This window comes from Cupressus sempervirens, chromosome 4 (genome assembly GCF_028749045.1).
Source record: "Cupressus sempervirens isolate cs-2001-9-10 chromosome 4, ASM2874904v1, whole genome shotgun sequence".
In the NCBI taxonomy this organism is placed as follows: domain Eukaryota; kingdom Viridiplantae; phylum Streptophyta; class Pinopsida; order Cupressales; family Cupressaceae; genus Cupressus; species Cupressus sempervirens.
In genome coordinates this window covers 248,841,194-248,859,247 of record NC_143121.1, presented here as the reverse complement: position 1 = coordinate 248,859,247, position 18,054 = coordinate 248,841,194, and positions in this window count along the sequence as shown.

The window sequence follows — 18,054 nt, the reverse complement described above, 5'->3', positions numbered from 1 at the left end:
CTCTACAAGAGCTCTACCCACTTCATATGCCTCTGATTCAATTTACCTTGGCTATTTAGGTATTGTATTGCTTGGTGATCAGTATACAAAACAAATTCCTTTGGCAATAAATAATGCCTCCATTTCTTTAAAGCCTGAACTATTGCATAGAACTCTTGATCATAAACAGAATACTTCTTCTTTGCATCATTCAATTTTTCACTAAAATATGCAATAGGCTTACCTTCTTTGCTCAAAACAGCCCCAATAGCACTGCTACTAACAGCACAATCCACTTGGAACACCTTTCTAAAATCTAGAAGTGCCAACGTAGGTTGTTCTGTCACCATCTCGTTGAAAAATTCAAAACTTCTCATAGCTACTACAGTCCATTTGAACTCTTTTCTATCCCCTCTTATTGTGTCAGTTAGGGGTGCACAAATGCAACTAAAATTCCTAATAAAATTCTTGTAAAAACTAACTAGACCATGAAATGATCTTACCTCAATAACAGACCTTGGAGTAGGCCATTCCAAGATGGCTTTTACCTTCTCTTGATCTATTTTGAGACCTTCAGGTGATATAACAAACCCCAAATAGACTAACTCTCTTTTTGCAAAGATACACTTTTTCAAATTAATTAATAGTTTCTCTTCCCTTAACCTTTCAAGGAAACTATGAATATACAATAAATTTTCTTCCAAATCTTGCTGAAAATTAAAATATCATCAAAATAGACAATAACAATTTTTTCCAATAACTTCTTAAGTACCTCATTCATAAGCCGCATGAAGGTGCTTGGGGTGTTTGTCAATCCAAAGGGCATTATTAACCACTCATAAAGACCCTCCTTGGTCTTGAAGACCATTTTCCACTCATCTCCTTCTCAAATCTGTATTTAGTGATAACCACTCTTGATATCTATCTTTGTGAAGTACTGAGCCCCACTCAAGCAGTCCATAAGATCATCCATTCTTGGTAAAGGAAACCAATATTTGAGGGTTATCCTATTTATAGCTCGAGAGTCTATACACATCCTCCAATCTCTATCCTTCTTTGGTGCCAATACTGCAGGTATTGTACATGGACTTAGGCTCTCTCGAATCAAGCCCTTCCTCAATAGCTCCTGAACCTATCTATTTAGCTCCTCTCTTTCAGTAGGAGTCATCCTATGAGTAGCCTTGTTAGGCAAACTAGCTACTAGAATTAGATCTATCTGATGACTGATTTTCCTTACTGGTGGCAATCCTTTTGGAATATTATCAAAGATAATATCTCCAAACTCACCTAGTAAATCTAAGACTTCAAGTGGTATTTCACTACTACCTTCTGTTTCTTTCCTAGGAATCAAAGCATAACACATACACTGATGTTTCATTCCATCTAAAAACTTTCTTCCATCAACAAGAAAAATCCTAGCACTGCTACATCCCTTTTAATTTTCCTTTTCCATGGGCTTCAATTTGTGGCAAACTCCATCCTTTGTTAGAGAATATGTGTTTGCATGACAAACATGTACTGCATATCTATCAAACTACCATGGTCTACCCAACAATAGATGGCAAACATCCATTAGAATAACATCATAGAGAACTTCATCGTGGTAACTCCTAATTTTGAATTTCATAAGACATTGTTCACTTGCCAAAACCTTATGATCACCTTTTACCCAAGAAAACTGATAGGGCTGGGGATGTATCTCCCTCTTGAGCTTCAGCTTAGAGACAATCTCTTTTGATACCAAGTTATCAGTGCTACCACCATCAATGATCACGTCACAACATTTATCCTCACACTTGCATTTGGTATAGAACAAAATCCTCATTTGTCCTGGTTCAATCTCACCACTTAGTAGGAACCATTCATTCACCAAGGTCTCTCCTCTTTTTGCATCCTCTTAATGTGATAATTGTGCATCCTCATCCATATGAGCAACCCTAGCTTGACCCTCAGCTCTCCTATCTATCCTTCCTTGTCATTGAGGGCATTCAAAGGCACAATAAACTTCTTCATTGCAATGGAAATAGGTACCATGGAAGCCTCCTCTTCCTTATCCATGTCCTCTACCTCTTCCTCTTTGATTTCCAAAGTCTTGATCACGGGAGCAGTTGAAACCCTCATTCCTCTAGTTCCTGCTAGTACCCACATCTTCATTTTTCTTTTGGGTTTTATTTCAACCTCCAGATGACCTACTGCTTCCCCTTCCTCCTTAACCACACCCTCTTTGTCTCCCTTCAAACCTCTTATTTAGCGTCTCTTCAACTCTTAGGGAAAACTGGTATGCCTCTTCAACGCTGGTTATTCTTACCAGACTTAATTCCTCATGGATGCTAGGTCACAACCCACTGATATAACAAACCACCTTCTCCTTATTTTCTTTTGCATGCCCTACTCTAATAAAAAGTCGATAAAACTCCTCTATATATTCTTGGACTAATCTTCCTACTTACTTTAGCCCATGCATCTTCTTAAACAAATCAAGCTCATAGTCCATACAAATGAATTGCTTCTTTAATTTGTCCACCATGTGATCCCACCTTGTGATCTTCTCCTTTCCTCTTCTATTTCTTTCCAATTGAACCTCTTGCCACCAAATTTTGGCATGGCCTTTCAGTTTGGCCTTTGCAAACTTAACTCTATCTGGGTCCCTGATATCCTCATACTCAAAGTATTCTTCCAGTTCATTGATCCAGTTGATCAACTCATCTGATTTCAGATTTCCTAAAAGTACACCAACATCAATTGTAGGTCTTTTCCCAAATTTAGTAATGGCCCTAAAAAGCCTTTCCTCTGCCTGATTCAGAACTTCCCCATTAAATTCCCCTTCTGGTCCAATATCTTCTTCTTCATTGTCATCCTAACTATCATCACCTGTGGCAACATTTGTTTCTCTATGGATCTCCTCCTGCAATGCTTGTACCTGCCTTTGGAGGGCTCTAACCTCCTCAAGATTAATAGCTCCAGCCCTTCCACCATGCTCTCTTCATGGAAGCATCTTCTTAACTCAAACCCACAATCACACAGTCCTGGTGCAAACTACCTCACAATTGGCGCTCTGTCTACACACTCAAGAAAACCAGCTCTGATACCACTTGATGGAGACAGAACCCATGCACAGAATGGACACAACAGGAAAAGGGAAATTGTATTAACTTTTGAGAGGCATAACTTTTGAGAGGCATAACTTTTGAACCATAGCTCCGATTGATGAACCGTTTACATTTTTGAAAAGCTCTCAAAGCACTTTATAGCCCTATGGACCAGCTTTTCTCATCTCCCATTTTTTGGCCCTTTTTGAGGTCATTTAATGCCCCTAACCTGACTTTGAAGCATTATTAGGAGGTCTCCAAAACACGAAAAATTGTAATAACTTTACAACCATGGGGCCTTTTGACCTTATTCCTTTTCTGGAATGCTCTAAATTACAATTACATTGATCTGGCCAATTTACACCTCCTAGTTCACCAAAAATGATGGCTCAATTAAATACTCCTATTTTTCTAACATTTACATGTATCCCAAGGTGTTCAAATACTCTATCCTAGAACACTAATAGTGGAACTATGAGAGTTGAAACTATTATTTGACCCAAATGGGTATCCAAAAATGAAAACACATGAAATGAAAACTAAGTCTAAGTACATTTTCTTTTGGGTGACACAGGATTGCCCTTATACCTCTGGATGCTCTTGCATCAGACACCCAGGGTAGATTGAAAAGTGACCCTGTCACTTTATGAATAGTAAAGGGAATTTCAAATGGGAAATGATAGCTACTGAAATCCAGGTTGAGTCCTCTATTGGTCATCATTTCCACTTGACCAAATACTCTTCATACTACCTATTTTTGATGCTCCTACCCACATGATGATCTAGAATGTCTTCTATCTCCTCCTTCTTAGAAGCAAGAATTAGACATGGCTCTAACATCAATTCCTCATCTACACCATCATCATGATACTCTGTTAAGTCTACAATGTTAAAAATAGAAGAAATGTGAATACCATCTGGAAACTCCACCTCATATGCATTTCTTGAGTCATGTCTCTGCAAAATTTTGTAGGGGCCAAATTTCTTCATTTTCAGCTTGTTGTAAGTATTGGCTGGAAATATTTCTTTTCATAAGTGTACCATGACTAGATCCCCTACTTCAAATTCTTTATCTCTTCTCCTTTGATCAGCCCTAGCTTTATACTCTTGATTCATCTTGGTAATGTGTGCTTGAACCTCCTCATGTAGATGCTTGATATGTTTAGCAAATTCTTCAGCTTCAACACTTGTCCTTTCCCCTTGCTGTATCTTCCTCAATTTTGGCACAGTCCTTGGGCTACTTCCATATACAATATGGAATGGTGATCTACTAGTACTCCTATTTATAGAGTTATTGTAAGTAAACTCAACTTGTGGTAGAATCAAATCCCATCCCTTGGGCTTATCCCCAACTCAACATCTCACTAAATTTCCCAGACTTCTGTTGACAACTTCTATTTGGCCGTCAGTGTATGGGCGATGTGTGGAACTAAATTTCAAGTCTGTTTGCAACTTTTTCCACAATGTCCTCCAGAAATATCCCACAAATTTAGTATCTCTGTCAGAAAGTATACTCCTTGGAAGACCATGTAGTCTTACCACCTCTCTGAAAAATAAGTCTACAATATGGAGAGCATCATGAGTTTTGTGGCATGGAATGAAATGTGCCATCTTGGAGAACCTATCAACCACCACAAATACTGAGCCATTACCCCTTGGTTTCCTCAGCAATCCAAGAACAAAATCCATACTTATTTCCTCCCATGTCTTTGATGGAATGGGCAATGGCTGATATAGTCCAGTACTGTGGCTAAATCCCTTGGCAACTTGACAAACCTATCAACTCTATACAAAATTCTTCACATCCTAAGAAATTTGAGGCCAAAAATAATGTTATCTAAGAATGGAAATGGTCTTATCTTGACCAAAATGTCCTGCCATCCCTCCACTATGTTTCTCTTTAATCAAAATTTCCCTCATGGTACTCCTTGGAATGCACAATTGGCTGCCCTTGAATAACATACCATCTTGAATCAGATAGTCTAACCACCTAGTTCTATTTACAGCAATAGGCTCTTTACAAGCTTTCCACGCTTTAGTAAAATTAGAATCTTCAGGGTACAGATTCTTGAGTTCATGAAACCCAACTACTTCAACCTGCATTGCTGTGAGCAACAACTGTCTCCTACTTAGTGCATCTACAACCCTGTTATATTTTCCACTTCTATGTTTCAACACAAATGTATAGCTCTGTAATAACTCTACCCACTTCATATCCCTCCGATTTAATTTACCTTGGCTATTTAGGTATTGTAATGCCTGATGATTAGTATGCAAAAAAAATTCCATTGGCAATAAATAATGCCTCCATTTCTTTAAGGCCTAAACTATTGCATAGAACTCTTGATCATAAATAGAATACTTCTTCTTTGCATGATTCAATTTTTTACTAAAATATGCAATAGGCTTAACTTCTTGGCTCAATACAGCCCCAATAGTGCTGCCACTAGCATCACAATCCACCTGGAACACCTTTCTAAAATCTGGAAGTGCCGACACAGGTTGTTCTGTCACATTCTTCTTTAGCAATTCAAAACTTCTTGCAGCTGCTACAGTCCATTTGAACTCTTTTCTATCCCCTCTTATTGTGTCAGTTAGGGGTGCACATATGCCACTAAAATTTTTAATAAACTTCTTGTAAAGACTAACCAACAAACCTTGGAGTAGGCCATTCCAAGATGGCTTTTACCTTCTCTAGATCTATTTTGAGACCTTTAGGTGATATAACAAACCCCAAATACACTAACTCCCTTTTTGAAAAGATACACTTCTTCAAATTAATTAATAGTTTCTCTTCCTTTAACCTTTCAAGAAAACTATGAATATGGAATAATTGTTCTTCCAAAGTCTTGCTAAAAATTAAAATATCATCCAAATAGACAATAATTTTTTTTCCCAAGAACTTCTTAAGTACCTCATTCATAAATTGCATGAAGGTGCTTGGGGCGTTTGTCAATCAAAAGGGCATGACTAACCACTCATAAAGACCCTCCTTGGTCTTGAAGATCATTTTCCACTCATCTCCTTCTCGAATCCATATCTGGTGATAACCACTCTTGTGATCTATCTTTGTGAAGTACTGAGCTCCACTCAAGCAGTCCATAAGATCATTCATTCTTAGCAAAGGAAATCAATATTTGATGGTTATCCTATATATAGCTCGAGAGTCTATACACATCCTCCACTCTCCATCCTTCTTTGGTGCCAATACTGCAGGTATTGCACATGGACTCAAGCTCTCCAGAGTCAAGCCCTTCCTTAATAGCTCCTAAACCTATCTATTTAGCTCCTCTATTTAAGTGGGAGTCATCCTATGAGCAGCCTTGTTAGGAAAACTAGCTCCTAGAATTAGATCTATCTAATGACTGATATGCCTTACTAGTGTCAATCCTTCTAGAACATTATTAGAGATAATATCTCCAAACTCACCTAGTAAATCTGAGACTTCAAGTGGTATTTCACTACTACCTTCTTTTTCTTTCCTAGGAATCAAAGCATAGCACATACGCTGATGTTTCATTCCATTTAAAAACTTTCTTTCATCAACAAGACAAATCTTAGCACTGCTACATACCTTTTCACCTTCCTTTTTCATGGGCTTCAGTTTGTGGTGAACTCCATCCTTTGTTAGAGAATATGTGTTTGCATGACCATCATGTACTACATGTGTATCAAACTTCCATGGTCTACCAAACAATAGATGGCAAACATCCATTGGAATAACATCAAAGAGAACTTCATCATAGTAACTCCTAATTTTGAATTTCACGAGACATTGTTCACTTACCAGGACCTTATGATCATCTTTTACCCAAGCAATCTGATAGGGTTGGGGACGTATCTCCCTCTTGAGCTTAGCTTAGAGACCATCTCTTCTAATACTAAGTTATCAGTGCTACCACCATGAATGATCATGTCACAACATTTATCTTCACACTTGCATATGGTATGAAACAAACTCCTTTGTCCTAGTTCAATCTCAACACTTAGTAGGACCCTTTCATTCACCAAGGTCTCTCCTCTTTTTGCATCCTCTAAATATGATTATTGTGCATACTCATCCACATGAGCAACCCTAGCTTGACCCTCAGATCTCCTATCTATCCTTCCTTGTCATTGAGGGCATTCAAAGGCACGATGACCTTCTTCATTGCAATAGAAATAGGTACCACACAAGCCTCCTCTTTCTTGTCCATGTCCTCTACCTCTTCCTCTCTAATTTCCAAAGTCTTGATCATGGGAGCAGTTAAAATCCTCATTCCTCTGGTTCCTGCTAGTACCGAAATCTTCATTTTTCTTTTGGGTTTTATTTAGACCTCCAGATGACCTCATAGGGAAAACAGGTATGCTTCTTCAATGCTGGTTAGTCTTACCAAACTTAATTCCTCCTGGATGATAGGTCGCAACCCACTGATATAACAAGCCACCTTCTCCTTATTTTCTTTTGCATGCCCTACTCTAATCAAAAGTCAATTAAAATCCTCTGTATATTTTTGGACTGAGCTTCCTGCTTACTTTAGCCCATGCATCTTCTTAAACAAATCAAGCTCGTAGTCCACAAGAATGAACTGCTTCTTTAATTTGTCCACCATGTGATCCCACCTTGTGATATTCTCCTTTCCTCTTGTATTTCTTTCCAATTGAACCTCTTGCCACCAAATTTTGGCATGGCCTTTGCAAACTTAACCCTATCTGACTCCCTGATATCCTCATACTCAAAGTATTCTTCCAGTTCATTGATCAAGTCGATCAACTCATCTGGTTTCAGATTTCTTGAAAATACACCCACATCAATTGTAGGTCTTTTCCAAAATTTAGTAATGGCACTAAAAAGCCTTTCCTATGCCTGATTCAAAACTTTCTCATCAAATTCCCCTTCTGGTCCAATTTCTTCTTCTTCATTGTCATCCTTACTATCGTCACCTGTGGCAACATTTGTTCCTCTACAGAGCTCCTCCTGCAATGCTTGTACCTGCCTTTGAAGGGCTCTAACCTCCTCAAAATTAATAGCTCCGGCCCTTCCACCACACTCTCTTCATGGAGGCATCTTCTTAACTCAAACCCACAACCACACAGTCCTAGTGCAAACTGCCTCACAGTCAGCACTCTGTCTACACACTCAAGAAAACCAACTCTGATACCACTTGATGGAGACACAACCCGCTTACAGAATGGACACAACAAGAAAAGAAAAATTGTATTAACTATGAAAATAAGCTAGTACATTTAGTACAGATAAAATAGACTTCAAAACATGCCCTAAGGGCTTACAATAACATAAATCTGGAGATAATTTCTCCCTTTGGGACCTCCTCTCAATTTCCACTTTGAACTGCCTTTTACAATCCCAAAAATGTCCTTAAATAGACCTTGAAGGGTTAAGGACAAGGAGTACATTCTAGAAAGTGTTAGTAGGCATCCACTGACCAAGTAGAAGGCTTGAAAAGCTACGTTAGAAGTTGCTGCAAATATAGAAAAATCCAAAAATGGTAACCGAACTTTCGGGAGGCATAACTTTTGAACCATATCTCCGATTAACGAACCATTTACATTTTCAGAAAGCTCTCAAAGTGCTTTATAACCCTATGGACTAGATTTGTTTATCCCCCATTTTTCAGCCCTTTTTGAGGTCATTTAATGCCCCTAACCTGACTTTGAAGCATTCTTAGGAGGTCTCAAAAACTCAAAAAACTATGATAACTTTCAAACCGTGGGGCCTTTTGACTTGATTCTTTTTCTGGAATGCTCTAAATTATAATTTCATTCATCTAATAAATTTACACCTCCAAGTTCACCAAAATGATGGCTCAATTACATACTCCTATTTTTTTTGACATTTACATGTATCCCAAGGTATTCAGATACTCTATCCTAGAACACTGATAGTGGAATTGTGAGAGTTGGAACCTTTATTTGACCCAAATGGGTATCCAAAAATGAAAACACATGAAACAGAAATTAAGTCTAAGTACATTTTTTTTAGGGTGACATAGAATTGCACTTATACCTCTGGATGCTCCTGCATCAGACACCCAAGGTAGATTGAAAAGTGACCCTGTCACTTTATGAATAATAGAAGGAATCCCAAATGGGAAACCTTAGCTACTAAAATCTAGGATGAGTCCTCTATTGGACATCCTTTCCACTTGATCAAATACTCTTCATACTACTTATTTGTAGTGCTCCTACCCACACGATGATCTAGAATGTCTTCTATCTCCTCCTTCTTAGAAGCAGGAAGTGGACATGGCTCTAACATCAGTTCCTCATTTGCACCATCATCATGATACTCTGTTAAGTCTGCAATGTTGAAAATAGGAGAAATGTGAATAACATCTATCAACTCCACCTCATATGCATTTCCTTAGTCATGTTTCTTCAAAATTTTGCAAGGGTCAAATTTCTTCATTTTTAGCTTGTTGTAAGTACTGGCTAGAAATCTTTCTTTCTGTAAGTGTACCATGACTAGATCCCCTACTTGGAATTCCTTATGTCTTCTCCTTTGATCAGCCCTAGCTTTATACTCTTGATTCATCTTGGTAATGTGTGCTTGAAACTCCTCATGTAAATGCTTGATATGTTCAGCAAATTCTTCAGCTTCAGCAATTGTCCTTTCCCCTTGCTCTATCTTTCTCAATTCTGGCCTAGTCCTTGGGCTACTTCTATATACAATGTGGAATGGTGATCTACCAGTATTCCTATTTATAGAGTTATTGTAAGAAAACTCGGCCTGTGGTAGAATCAAATCCCATCCCTTGGGCTTATCCCCAACTAAACATCTCAGCAAATTGCCCAGACTTCTGTTTACCACTTCTGTTTGGCCATCAGTCTATGGGTGATGTGTGGAATTGAATTTCAAGTCTATTCTCAACTTTTTCCATAATGTCCTCTAGAAATATCCCAAAAATTTAGTATCTCTGTTAGAAAATATACTCCTTGGAAGACCATGTAGTCTTACCACCTCTCTGAAAAACAAGTTTGCAATATGGACAACATCATGAGTTTTGTGGCATGGAATGAAATGTGCCATTTTGGAAAACCTATCAACCACCACAAATACTGAGTCATTACCCCTTGGTGTCCTTGGAAATCCAAGAACAAAATTCATACTTATGTCCTCCCATGGCTTTGATGGAATGGGCAATGGCTGATATAGTTCAGTATTGTGGCTAAATCCCTTGGCAACTTGACAAACTTGGCAACTCTATAAAAACTTCTTCACATCTTGTGAAATCTGAGGCAAAAAATAATGTTCTCTAAGAATGGCAATGGTCTTATCTCGACCAAAATGTCCTACCATCCCTCGACTATGTTTCTCTTTAATCAAATTTTCCCTCATGGAACTCCTTGGAATGCACAATTGGTTGCCCTTGAATAACATACCATCTTGAATCAGATAGTCTAACCACCTAGTTCTATCTACACCAATAGGCTCTTTACAAGATTTCCACGCTTTAGCAAAATTAGGATCTTCAGGGTACAGATTCTTGAGTTCATCAAACCCAACTACTTCAACCTGCATTACTATAAGAAAAAACTATCTCCTACCTAGTGCATCTACAACCCTGTTAGATTTTCCACTTCTATGTTTCAACACAAATGTATAGCTCTGCAATAACTCTACCCACTTCGTATGCCTCTGATTCAATTTACCTTGGCTATTTAGGTATTGTAATGCTTAGTGATCAGTATAAAATAAAAATTCATTTGGCAATAAATAATGCCTCCATTTCTTTAAGGCTTGAACTATTGCATAGAACTCTTGATCATAAACCAAATACTTCTTCTTTGCATCATTCAATTTTTCAATAAAAGATGCAATAGGCTTACCTTCTTGGCTCAATACAACCCCAATAGCGCTGCCACTAGCATCACAATCCACCTGGAACACCTTTCTAAAATTTGGAAGTGCCAACACAGGTTGTTCTGTCACCTTCTTCTTCAGTAATTCAAAACTTCTCGCAGCTACTACAGTCCATTTGAACTCTTTTCTATTCCCTCTTATTGAGTCAGTTAGGGGTGCACATAGGCCACTAAAATTCTTAATAAACTTCCTATAAAAACTAACTAGACCATGAAATGATCTTACCTCAGTAGCAAACCTTGGAGTAGGCCATTCCAAGTTGGCTTTTACCTTCTCTAGATCTATCTTGAGACCTTCAGGTGATATAAAAAACTCCAAATAGACTAACTCCCTTTTTGCAAAGATACATTTCTTCAAATTAATTAACAGTTTCTCTTCCCTTAACCTTTCCAGGACACTATGAATATGCAATAAATGTTCTTCCAAATTCTTGCTGAAAATTAAAATATCATCCAAATAGACAATAACAAATTTTACCAAGAACTACTTAAGTACCTCATTCATAGGCCGCATGAAGGTGCTTGGGCCATTTGTCAATCCAAAGGGCATGACTAACCACTCATAAAGACTCTCCTTGGTCTTGAAGGCCGTCATCCACTCAGCTTCTTCTTGAATCCATATCTGGTGATAACCACTCTTGAGATCTATCTTTGTGAAGTACTGAGCTCAACTCAAGGAGTCCATAAGATCATCCATTCTTGGCAAAGGAAACCAATATTTGATGGTTATTCCATTTATAGCTTGAGAGTCTATACACATCCTCCACTCTCCATCCTTCTTTGGTGCCAATACTATAGTTACTGCACATGGAATCAAGATCTCCCAAATCAAGCCCTTCCTCAATAGCTCCTAAACCTATCTATTTAGCTCCTCTGTTTCAGTAGGAGTCATCCTATGAGAAGCCTTGTTAGGCAAACTAGCTCCTAAAATTAGATTTATCTGATGACTAATTCGCCTTACTGGTGGCAATTCTTCTGGAACATTATCAAAGATAATATCTCCAAACTCACCTAGTAAATCTAAGACTTCAAGTGGTATTTCACTACTACCTTCTTTTTCTTTCCTAGGAATCAAAGCATAACACATATGCCGATGTTTCATTCCATCTAAAAAATTTCTTCCATCAACAAGACAAATCCTAGCACTGCTACATACCTTTTTAGCTTCCTTTTTCATGGGCTTTAGTTTGTGGTGAACTCCATGCTTTGTTAGAGAATATGTGTTTAGATGACCATCATGTACTGCATGTCTATCAAAATACCATGGTCTACCCAATAATAGATGGCAAAAATCCATTGGAGTAACATCACAGAGATTTTCATCATTGTAACTCCCAATTTTGAATTTCACGAGACATTGTTCACTTACTAGGACCTTATGATCATCTTTTACCCAAGCAATTTGATAGGCCTGGGGATGTATCTCCCTCTTGAGCTTCAACTTAGAGACCATCTCTTTTGATACCAAGTTATCAATGCTACCACCATCAATGATCACGTCACAACATTTATCCTCACACTTGCATCTGGTACGGAACAAACTCTTCCTTTGTCTTGGTTCAATCTCACCACTTAGTAGGACCCTTTCATTCACCAAGGTCTCTCCTCTTTTTGCATCCTCTGAATGTGATGATTGTGCATCCTCATCCACATGAGCAACCCTAGCTTGACCCTCAGCTCTACTATCTGTCCTTCCTTGTCATTGAGGGCATTCAATGGCACGATGAACTTCTTCATTGCAATGGAAATAGGTTACATAGAAGCCTCCTCTTCCTTGTCCACCTCCTCTACCTCTTCCTCTTTGATTTCCAAATTCTTGATCATGAGAGCGGTTGAAACCCTCATTCGGCGCTATGTCTACACACTCAAGAAAACTAGCTCTGATACCACTTGATGGAGACACAACCCACACACAAAATAGACACAACAGAAAAAGGGAAATTGTATTAATTGTGAAAATAAGCTAGTACATTCAGTATAGAGAAAATAGACTTCAAAACATGCTCTAAGGGCTTACAATAACATAAATCTGGAGATAATTTCTCCCTTTGGTACATCCTCTCAATTTCCATTCCGAACTGCCTTTTACAATGCCAAAAATGTCCTTAAATAGACCTCAGAGGGTTAAAGACTAGGAGTACATTCTAAAAAGTGTGAGTAGGCATCCATCAACAAAGTAGAAGGCTCTAGATGCCGAGTTAGAATTTGGTGCAAATCTAGAAGAATCCAAAAACGATAACCAAACTTTCGGGAGGCATAACTTTTGAACCATAGCTCCAATTGATGACCTGTTTACATTTTTGGAAAGCTCTCAGGGCGCTTTATAGCCTTGTAAACCAATTTTCCTCATTCCCCATTTTTGGCCCCTTTTTGAGGTCATTTAATGCCCCTAACCTCACTTTGAAGCATTCTTAGGAGGTCTCCAAAACAAGAAAATCTGTGATAACTTACAAACTATGGGGCCTTTTGACCCAATTCTTTTTTTGGAATGCTCTAAATTACAATTACATTCATCTGGCCAATTTACACCTCCTAGTTCATGAAAATGATGGCTCAATTACATACTTCTATTTTTTTGACATTTACACGTATCCCAAGGTGTTCAAATACTCTATCCTAGAACACTGATAGTGGAACTATGAGAGTTGGAACCTTTATTTGACCCAAATGGGTATCCAAAAATGAAAACACATGAAATAGAAACTAAGGTTAAGTACATTTTTTTTAGGTGACATAGGATTGCCCTTATACCTCTGGATGCTCCTGCATCAGACACCCAGGGTAGATTGAAAAGTGAACCTGTCACTTTATGAATGGTAGAGGGAATCCCAAATGGGAAACCTCAGTCGCTAAAATCTAGGTTGAGTCCTCTATTGGATGCCCTTTCCACTTGACCAAATACTCTTCATACTACCTATTTCTAGTCCTCCTACCCACATGATGATCTAGGATGTCTTCTATCTCCTCTTTCTTAGAAGTAGGAATTGGACATGGCTCTCACATCAGTTCCTCATCTGCACCATGATCATGATACTCTGTTAAGTCTGTAATGTTGAAAATAGGAGAAATGTGAATACCATCTGGAAACTCCACCTCATATGCATTTCCTGAGTCATGTTTCTTCAAAATTTTGCAAGGGCCAAATTTCTTCATTTTTAGCTTGTTGTAACTACCAGCTTGAAATCTTTCTTTTCGTAAGTGAATCATGACTAGATCCCCTACTTGGAATTCCTTATGTCTTCTCCTTTGATCAGCTGTAGCTTTATAAAATTGATTCATCTTGGTAGTGTGTGCTTGAACCTCCTCATGTTGACACTTGATATGTTTAGCAAATTTTCTTTAGCTTCAGCACTTGTCCTTTTCCCTTGCTCTATCTTCCTCAGTTTTGGCGTAGTCCTTGGAATACTTTCATATACAATGTGGAATGGTCATCTACTAGTACTCCTATTTATTTAGTTATTTTGAGCGAACTCGGCTTGTGGTAGAATCAAATCCAATCCCTTGGGCTTATGCCCAACTAAACATCTCAGCAAATTGCCCAAACTTTTGTTTACCACTTCTGTTTGGCCGTCAATCTATGGGTGATGTGTGGAACTAAATTTCAAGCCTATTCTCAACTTTTTCAACAACTTCCTCTAGAGATATCCCACAAATTTAGTATCTCTATCAGAAACTATACTCCTTGGAAGACCATGTAGTCTTACCACCTCTTTGAAAAACAAGTATGTAATATGGACAACATCATGAGTTTTGTGGCATGGAATGAAATGTGCCATTTTGGAGAACCTATCAAGCACCACAAATACTGAGTCATTACCCCTTGGTGTCCTCGGCAATCCAAGAACAAAATCCATACTTATGTCCTCCCATGGATTTGATGGAATGGGCAATGGCTGATATAGTCTAGTATTATGGCTAAATCCCCTGACAGCTTGACAAACCTGGCAACTCCATAAAATCTTCTTCACATCTTGTGAAATCTGAGGCCAAAAATAATGTTCTCTAAAAATGGAAATAGTCTTATCTCAACCAAAATGTCCTGCCATCCCTCCACTGTGTTTCTCTTTAATCAGATTTTCCCTCATGGAACTCCTTGGAATGCACAATTGGCTGCCCTTGATTAACATACCATCTTGAATCAGATAGTGTAACCACCAAGTTCTATCTACAACAACCGGATCTTTACAAGCTTTCAACGCTTTAGCCAAACCAATATCTTCAGGGCACAAATTCTTGAGTTCATCAAACCCAACTACTTCAACCTGCATTACTGGAAGCAAGAATTGTTTCCTGCTTAATGCATCTGCAACCCTATTAGATTTTCCACTTTTATGTTTCGACACAAATGTATAGCTCTACAAGAACTCTAGCCACCTCATATGCCTCTGATTCAATTTACCTTGACTATTTAGGTATTGTAATGCCTGGTGATCAGTATACAAAACAAATTCCTTTGGCAATAAATAATGGCTCCATTTCTTTAAGACCTGAACTATTGCATAGAACTCTTGATCATAAACATAATACTTCTTCTTTGCATCATTCAATTTTTTACTAAAATATGCAATAGGCTTACCTTCTTGGCTCAATACTACCCCAATAGCACTACGACTAGCATCACAATCCACTTGGAACACCTTTCTAAAATTTGGAAGTGCCAACGTAGGTTTTTCTATCACCTTCTTCAGCAATTCAAAACTTCTTGCAGTTGCTACAGTCCATTGGAACTCTTTTCTATCCCCTCTTATTGTGTAAGTTAGGGGTGCACATATGCCACTCAAATTCTTAATAAACTTCTTGTAAAAACTAACCAAACCATAAAATTATCTTACCTTAGTAGCAGACCTTGGAGTAGGCCATTCCAAGATGGCTTTTACCTTCTCTAGATCTATTTTGAGACCTTTAGGTGATATAACAAACCCCAAATAGACTAACTCCCTTTTTGCGAAGATACACTTCTTCAAATTAATTAATAGTTTCTCTTCCCTTAACCTTTCAAGGACACTATGAATATGCAATAAATGTTCTTCTAAAGTCTTGCTGAAAATTAAAATATAATCCAAATAGACAATAACAAATTTTTCCAAGAACTTCTTAAGTACCTCATTCATAAGCCACATGATGGTGCTTGGGGTGTTAGTCAATCCAAAGGGCATGACTAACCACTCACAAAGACCCACCTTGGTCTTGAAGGCCATTTTTCACTCATCTCCTTCTCAAATCCGTATCTAATGATAACCACTCTTGAGATCTATCTTTGTGAAGTATTGAGCTCCACTCAAGCAGTCCATAAGATCATCCATTCTTGGCAAAGGAAACTAATATTTAATAATTATCCTATTGAAAGCTCAAGAGTCTGTACACATCCTCCACTCTCCATCCTTCTTTGGTGCCAATACTGCAGGTACTACACATGGACTCAAGCTCTCCCGAATCAAACCCTTCCTCAATAGCTCTTGAACTTGTCTATTTAGCTCCTCTGTTTTAGTAGCAGTCATCTTGTGAGCAACCTTGTTAGGAAAACTAGCTCCTGGAATTATATCTATCTGATGATTGATTTTCCTTACTAGTGGCAATCCTTCTAGAATATTATCAGAGATAATATCTCCAACCTCACCTAGTAGATCTGAGACTTAAAGGGGTATTTCACTACTACCTTCTTTTTCTTTTCTAGGAATCAAAGCATAGCACATACGCTGATGTTTCATTCCATCTAAAAACTTTCTTTCATCAACAAGAAAAATCCTAGCACTGCTACATACCTTTTCACCTTCCTTTTTCATGGGCTTCAGTTTGCAGGGAACTCCATCCTTTGTTAGAGAATATGTGTTTGCATGACCATCAAGTACTGCATATCCATCAAACTGCCATGGTCTACCTAACAATAGATGGCAAACATCCATTGAAATAACATCACAGAGAACTTCATCATGGTAACTCCCAATTTTGTATTTTACGAGACATTGTTCACTTACCAGTACCTTATGATCATCTTTTACCCAAGCAATCCGATAGGGCTGGGGATGTATCTCCCTCTTGAGCATCAGCTTAGAGACCATCTCTTTTGATACCAAGTTATCACTGCTACCACCATCAATCTCACCACTTAGTAGGACCCTTGCATTCACCAAGGTCTCTCCTCTTTCTGCATCCTCTGAATGTGATGATTGTGCATCCTTATCCACATGAGCAACCCTAGCTTGACCCTCAGCTCTCTTATCTATCCTTCCTTTTCATTGAGGGCATTCAAAAGCACGATGACCTTCATTACAATAGAAATAGGTACCACAAAAGCCTCCTTTTCCTTGTCCACATCCTCTACCTCTTCCTCTCTAATTTCCAAAGTCTTGATCACGGGAGCGGTTGAAACCCTCATTCCTCTGGTTCCTGCTAGTACCCACATCTTCATTTTTCTTTTGGGTTTTATTTCAACCTCTAGATGACCTATGGCTTCCCCTTCCTCCTTGACCACACTCTCTTTTTCTCCCTTCAAACCTCTTATTTAGCTTCTCTTCAACTCGTAGGGCAAACTGGTATGCCTCTTCAATGCTGGTCATTCTTACCAGACTTAATTCCTCCTGGATTCTAGGTCGCAACCCACTGATATAACGAGCCACCTTCTCCTTATTTGCTTCTGCATGCCCAGATCTAATAAAAAGTTGATAAAACTTCATTGGACTGATCTTCCTTCTTACTTTAGCCCATGCATCTTCTTAAACAAATCAAGCTCGTAATCCACATGAATGAACTGCTTCTTTAATTTGTCCACCATGCGATCCCACCTTGTGATCTTCTCCTTTCCTCTTCTATTTCTTTACAATTGAACCTCTTGCCACTAGATTTTGTCATGGCCTTTAAGTTTGGCCTTTGCAAACTTAACCTTATATGGGTCCTTGATATCCTCATACTTAAAGTATTCTTCCAGTTCATTGATCTAGTCGATCAACTCATCTGGTTTCAAATTTCCTAAAAATACACCCACATAAATTGTAGGTCTTTTCCCTAATTTAGTAATGGCCCTAAAAGGCCTTTCCTCTACCTGATTCAGAACTTCCCCATCAAATTTCCCTTCTGGTCCAATTTCTTCTTCTTCATTATCATCCTCACTGTTGTCACCTGTGAC